Here is a 6,727-nt window from a genome sequence, read left to right as displayed (position 1 = left end):
AAGGGGTGGTGATGGAATTGAAGGGGTCAAAAAGAAGTAGCTTTTTATTGTCTTTTGGCCAATTTTAATTCCATTTTTTAAATCTTGGGTGGGTTTATGCTACTCAGAGGACTGCATAGTTACTGACTATTCATGTGAACACTCGAGTCTCACACTTACTGCCTTTAAAACTAGGCTTGATTCTGTGTGATCTTGGGCATCTCACCTAATCTCTCTAACGCTCAGTGTTTTCATTTGTTGAGAAGATAAATAAACCAGCCCAAGGGTAAAGTTACACTCATACTCAGCCTCTGACCTTACAGTCTAGTTATGAAGATAAACAGGTATATGGGAAGTTGGAATGGAGAGCAGTCATGGCTGTTTTAGTGGTAAGCAGTGGTAGGCAGGAGGTGACGCTTGACATATTCGTGTGTTCAATTTTATTTAGAGGGCACACTATGTCCAGTGTGGGGAAAGCTAGAGAAGGCAAGCGAGTTCTTAGCCCTCCTGTATTATTCTGGGCAGCCTAGCTCATGCCCACAAGTGCACTCCCCAATTAGTCAAACAAAAGCCTACAATTAGCAGAACCCATCACCCTTAGAATGTGTAATAGTATAGCCTGCCCTGCTGTCTCCCATCACTTCCCAAATATATCTATCTTCTATGGTACTCTCCTCAAGAGAAAGTCGGCTAAATATAATTTTGGGTAAGTATCCTTTCTCCACCTCATTTACATTCCCAGTGAGATGAGTTTCAGTTCCACTCACAAATTTACCCCTTGGAAACCTTCCCAGCTGCCGTTCTCTTCAAACTAGCTCTGCGTAGTCATGAATGGGAGAGAGAGAAAAGTGGTCAGAGAAGGAGCTTCTTGGAAGAGGTGGCAACTAAACTGAGTCCTTTAGAAGTTTTCTGAATTAACAGTGTAGGGAGAGAGGAGGTAAATGAGAACTTTTTAGAAAGAAAGAACATGCACATAAGTGCAAGTGAGAGAGAACATAAATGAGAGTAAGACCTGAAGTCATTGTAAGCCATGCTGTAAGTTGAGTGTTTCACATCCAGGGTGGTTGGGAGGGGAGTATCAAACCATTTGAAGCAGAATATATTATTCTGACTTAGGAGTAGTAATATTGGAGGCATGGAGACAATTTAAGAAGATTTGCTCATAATTGGGGCAAGAAATAATGGTGAACTGCACTAAGAATAGCATTGTTGGTAATGAGCTTGAAGGAAAGGAAATGGACAGATGGTAGTAATTGCTTGGATTTTGAACATGAAGAAATGGAAGCCAAAATAAACCAAACTTCTGTCCTGGAAAACTGATTAGATGTCAGTAAATGAGTTGGTTTGAGAATAGGATTGGGGGGGGGGCGATGAAGTTTACTTGTAGAATTGTCAAGTTTGAAGTGTCTTTGTACCCCCCTCTCCAATTGTAGCTGTCTAATAGAAAGCTAAGTGGGTATATGAGCTTGGAGCTTGTGAGGGATATTGGGCTAGAGGTGGGACATTAATGAGCTGTCTGCATATATAGAACATAATTAAAGCTATGAAAATAGATGATTTGTAGAGTAGGAGTAGAAGATATCTGAGTACAGAGGGTTCACGAACATTTTAGACAGTTATTTAAAAAGACTGTGAAGAGAAATAATCTCACTGTTACTGACTGTTACAAGTGGATTGAGAAAAAACATGGAAAAGAATAAGGTGAGGACTAAGAGAGGTTGTGGAGAGGGAAAAAAAAGATTTGCCCCATCAGTTGTCCTCTCCCCCTATGTTTATCCATGCTGGAGTAATAGGAAGGTTATTGGTGAGGAACATGTGAGAAAAATGGTAGGTTGTAGTGCCTCCATGATACCCCAGAATACATGATAGCATTGGCCAGAAAAATAACCCAGTGATATCTCAGACGATGAAGTGTTGGATTTAGGAAAATAGAAGGGATAGTTTTGTGCTCTTAGGGTGGAGTTTATGAATCTGCAACTGGGGGATTCATACCTTTAACTCTTTGTTCTTGAATACCTCTCTGTTGCAAGATGGACAAGTGAGTAGATAGATATGTAACTGTATGTGCAATTTTTGTAATGCAAGATTTTGCTTTTCATTAGGTGTAAGTGCCTCTTTTCTCTGAAGGCAGACCCTCTATAAAGGTTTTGGACACTTTTTTTTTTTTTTAAAGCAAGGACTTGATATTCCTTCCTCTTCTGCATTTTCATACCCATCTTTTAGATTATTCCAAACATCAAGATAAACATGCTCAAATAGTTTCCATCTTAAGAAAACAAACAAAAACACTCCTTAACTAGCAACTGTGTCTTAACTGCTGCTCTTTTGTTCATTGCAAGTTTCCAGAAAATGTCCTCTGCATAGATTATTTTCAGTATGTCACTGTCTAGTCATTTTAACATGTTCTGATCTAATTTCTACTCTGTTTACTGAAATAGCTTTTTCAGTGGTTCAAATGACCTTCCTCATGCCAAATCCATTAGCTTTTTTTTTGTTCTTTTGTTATTGAGTCCCTCAAAAATATTCAAAATATTAGATATTCCATTTTTCTTGAAATGTTCTCTCTTCTAACATTGCTCTTTTCTAATTTTTTCTTACTTTATTAAATGCCCTTTTTACTCTTTCATTCATTTCTTCCCTTGACCTCCATATATCCTCTGGACTTAGTAATTGTTTATGCTCTTATCTCTGCCCTCTCTTGTCAGAAGAGCTCATCTGATTTCAGGGTCTAAAAACATCACATGTGGACTGGTAACTCTTAACTTTACATTTCTAGTCTATTCTTCTTAAGAGTTCCATTTGAAACATGCCCATTGGATATATCATAGTTACCTAAACACAGTGTATCCAAAACCATATTCTTTATTCTTGTCACCACAAAAACCATTAAAAAAAATTCTTTTATACTTCAAAAAGTGAGACCCTGGCCAGCTGGTGGCATGGTGGTTAAGGCAGCTAGGTTCCACATGGCTGATCATGCAGTTCAAGTCCTGGACCTGGAGGCTTATGAAACATGCCAGGTGGGTGTTCATGCATTCTCAAAATCTCAAGAAGAAAATGGAGAAAAAGGGATTGCAGAGTGGCCTTCTCCCACCATCCCCGGAAGGGTGCGGTAGGGGTGCTTTCTCTCTCTCTCTCTCTCTCTCTCTCTCTCGTGAGTGCATGCCCCCTATAGAAAAATTTTAAAAAAATGAGATGACTATTGATCTAACTCCATCAGGAAAACTGGGGGGTCATATTGATTCACTTTCTTATGTAATCCCACATTTAATATATCAACCACTCCTGTCAATTTTTTTCATAAAATGTATTTAAAATTCATCCATTTATCTTTGTTTTGATTGTCAGCACCTTGGACTAAGGTTCCATGATCTCTCACCTTTGATACTGTACTGGCATCTCCATGATTCCTCAGTTTTCCTATTTAATACACCCATGATTCAGAAGAGAACTTTAAAAAGCAGTATTAGATTATGTCATTTTTCCAGCTTAAAGTTCTCAAGGGGTTTCCATAGCATTTAGAAGAAAACCAAAACCATTGTCTTGGCATAAAGATCTGCATAACCTGGCCCCTGCCTACCTCTCCAGTCACATCTAGCTGCCACGTGAACTTTCTTTTATTTTGTGAAGGACATACCAAAATATTCCCATCTGTGAATATTTGTGTACTTCATTACTGTATTAAAAGTCTCTGTATGACCAGCTGTTTCTTATATTTAGACATCAGTTGAAATATCATCCCTTTAGAGATTATCTTGGTCAACTCAGGCTTTGTAACAAAATACTTTAGACTGGGTGGCTCATAAACAATACAAATTCATTTCCTCCATCCCTGGAGGCCATGAGGTCTGAGATCAGGGTACCAACACGATCTGCTTCTGTGAGGACCCTTTTCCGGGTTGCAGACTACCATGTTCTTATTCTATCCTCACATGGAGTAAAGAAGACAGGAGAACTCTTTGGATTCCCTTTTCTAAGGACACTGATCTCATTTGTGAGGGCTCTACCTTCATGACTCAATTACCTCCCAAAGGCCCATCTCCCAATACCATCACATTGGGGGTTTGAATTTCAACATGTAGTTTTGTAGTGGGGGATAAAACATCAGTCCATTACTGAGAGGTTTGTTTTTTTTAATAGCTGCTTTAGAATAAGTAGTCAATTTTTTCTTTATTAAAGCACTTTGTTCTGCCTCTTCAGTACATTTTGTATGCCATAATTATTTATACGTATGACAGCTTATCTAGCCTTGTCTCCCTCTTTAGTGTAAGCTTTGGGAGGCCACTTATGGAATTTGTTCCAGATTCATTGTGCCAGGGTACAGAGTAGGTGGTCCATGAGTATCTGCTAACTGAATACACTTTAAAAGAAACTTGTTTTTCCCAAAACAACAGTTGGTCTAAAAGAGCATTTCAAAGATAAAGCATATATTAGTTTATTATTATCTTGCTAAACAGAAATACCTGAGACTGGATGATTTGTAATAGAGGTTTATTTGGTTTCTGATTCTGGTGGCTGGAAAGTTCAAGAGTAGAGATCTAGCATTTGAGCAGTATCTGGTGCTATGTAAAGACATGGTTGAGAGAGAGAGGGAAAGGAAGAGGAAACAGACTTTTCCACTTCCTGTTCATCCCTCTCATACTCCCAGGTAATTGGATGGTGTTCTTCAATTAGGCCCCACCCTCAAAGATCTCGCCATCTCACTGGAGACCAAGTTTCCAACAGGAACTTTCGGAAGACAAACCATTATCTAAACCATAGAAAAACATACGATCAGCTATGCCTCATTTGAGAGTAGGAGACTTTAGGTCATTTACTTCATGTACATAAAAATACATTCACTTGAAGACTAGTTTCACCTGAGTTCAAGTTACAGCTCTTCTACTTTTCTCCAAGGTTGATAAAGTCTCTAGAGCAGGGGTCATTGGTCAGTGTTCTACTCCATTCTATAATGCCGGATACGTGAACATTTTTAAACAAATATTTGTTGAACTCCTCTAAGTTGGATATTTCTGGACTTCAGTTTCCTTAGTCATAAGCTAAATGGGTTAGGTTAAAATTTCTACAATCCTTTCAAGTGCTCTATAAGTAACATTTTTAATTAAACAGACTGAAAATAAATGAGCAATTGTGTTATGTATTTCTGCTAACAATATAGAACTTAGGTCTTGAAATAATATATCACCAATAATTTAGCACCCTTAAGTAATAGCCATTTCCTTATCCAGTACTTGAAATAATAGATGAATAATTCAGAATTTATTGATGAGCAATAAAAAGATGTTATGGTGTTAGAAGCCTTGCTTCACTATCGTAAGAGCAAGTATCAACACTCACGTTTACAGTGTAAGGATCAAAAGTCTAATGTCAGTTCCATAGTTTAAAGGATATGAAAAATGATCAAGAGAATAGTGTGAATGGCATTCCTTCTGGAAAAAGAAATGTAATACACTGTAAAGTGTGATTCAATGTAATATAAACAAGATTATGATAATAAAAATTTTTAAAAAGATACAAAAAGAAAAATTTAAAAAAAGAGAGAGTAGTGTGAAAAATTAAAGTACTTGGGAAATGAGGATTAGAGAACAACAGTGATTCTGTAGTAATGGCATTTTTAAAAAAAATTCATGAAGACAATTGATGATCCTCCTCCCTCACCAAATGGTAACTACTTAATTTAATTGTCAAAGAAATTAGGTTGAGAATTCCATTCAACATAAATTTATGACTACTATGCTCAAAATATGTTTAAGCAGTAGTAGCATAGATTTATATTAGATCTATAAAGAATTTTGAATAGAAGGATGCTTTATATCTCAAATCACATAGATTAGAGATAGTTACTCAGTTTTTTTCCATAATATTGATTTTCCATAAGTTTTTCTGTGCCTTAGTTCCTTCAGTTTTTTACCTGCTTTCTAGTAAGGATGATACTTAACAAAATGGTAGAGCCATGTACATTAATATTTAAATTAAAATATTAGATATTGCCTTTTATTTCCTAAATAAACTAAACTACATGGTATTACACATCAACTTACCAAATGATACGTTACAGTACAGATGATTAAGTCGTGCTTACAATGTCTAAATAATTGTTGCTTTGTGGAAATTGGTTTAATCTTTTGAGTAGAGCTGTCACTAGCTAAATGATCCCATGAGTCAACCATGATTTCACATAGGTAATTGCATCAAATTCTTCCATTTTCATCCTTAGATTGATAGTCATTAGGTGATTTATAATCTCAATAAGTACAGAATTTCTCTTAACATCAATGATATTGTTCATTCTCCCTCATCTCCTACTAAGCTAATAACAATTATAATTTTTCTGTTCCTTATAATATTGTCTGACATTTTTATATATTCAGTATTTCTACTGACTATCTCTGAAATAATTTATTGGCATGTCATACGGAAATACCTTGATTCTAAGATTTCAGAGCAAAGGAGAGGCATGGCGGCACAGTGGTTAAGAATCTAGACTCTCTGCTGGCCTGTTTGGGTTGAGTCTTTACTTTGACTCAACATTTTAAGTAATGACTCTATGCTTTAATTTCCTCATCTGCAAAATAAGGATGATCATGATTATTTCACTCAAACCTCCTGATAATGTGTCCTACAATAATGTAAATTGGAATATCCTGCAGTTGGTAGTTGACTCTAGTCCTTTCCAACACTCATGTTTAAGCAGGCAATGGGCTAAAGTTCTTAACTCTTATATGGGTAGAGGATGAAGGGTTCAGCA

The 6,727-nt window shown here is 36.6% G+C and overlaps 1 protein-coding gene across 1 annotated transcript in view; it reads left to right on the top strand.

Moving 5' to 3' along the window:
• Window positions 1–6,727, top strand: part of DGKI (diacylglycerol kinase iota) — a 316,603-nt gene that overhangs the window by 42,251 nt on the left and 267,625 nt on the right. The window lies entirely within an intron of this gene.

This window comes from Tupaia chinensis, unplaced genomic scaffold (genome assembly GCF_000334495.1).
Source record: "Tupaia chinensis unplaced genomic scaffold, TupChi_1.0 Scaffold000140_1, whole genome shotgun sequence".
Taxonomy (NCBI): Eukaryota; Metazoa; Chordata; class Mammalia; order Scandentia; family Tupaiidae; genus Tupaia; species Tupaia belangeri.
Note: the sequence above shows the minus strand (reverse complement) of the source record. Positions and strands in the feature narration are given on the sequence as shown.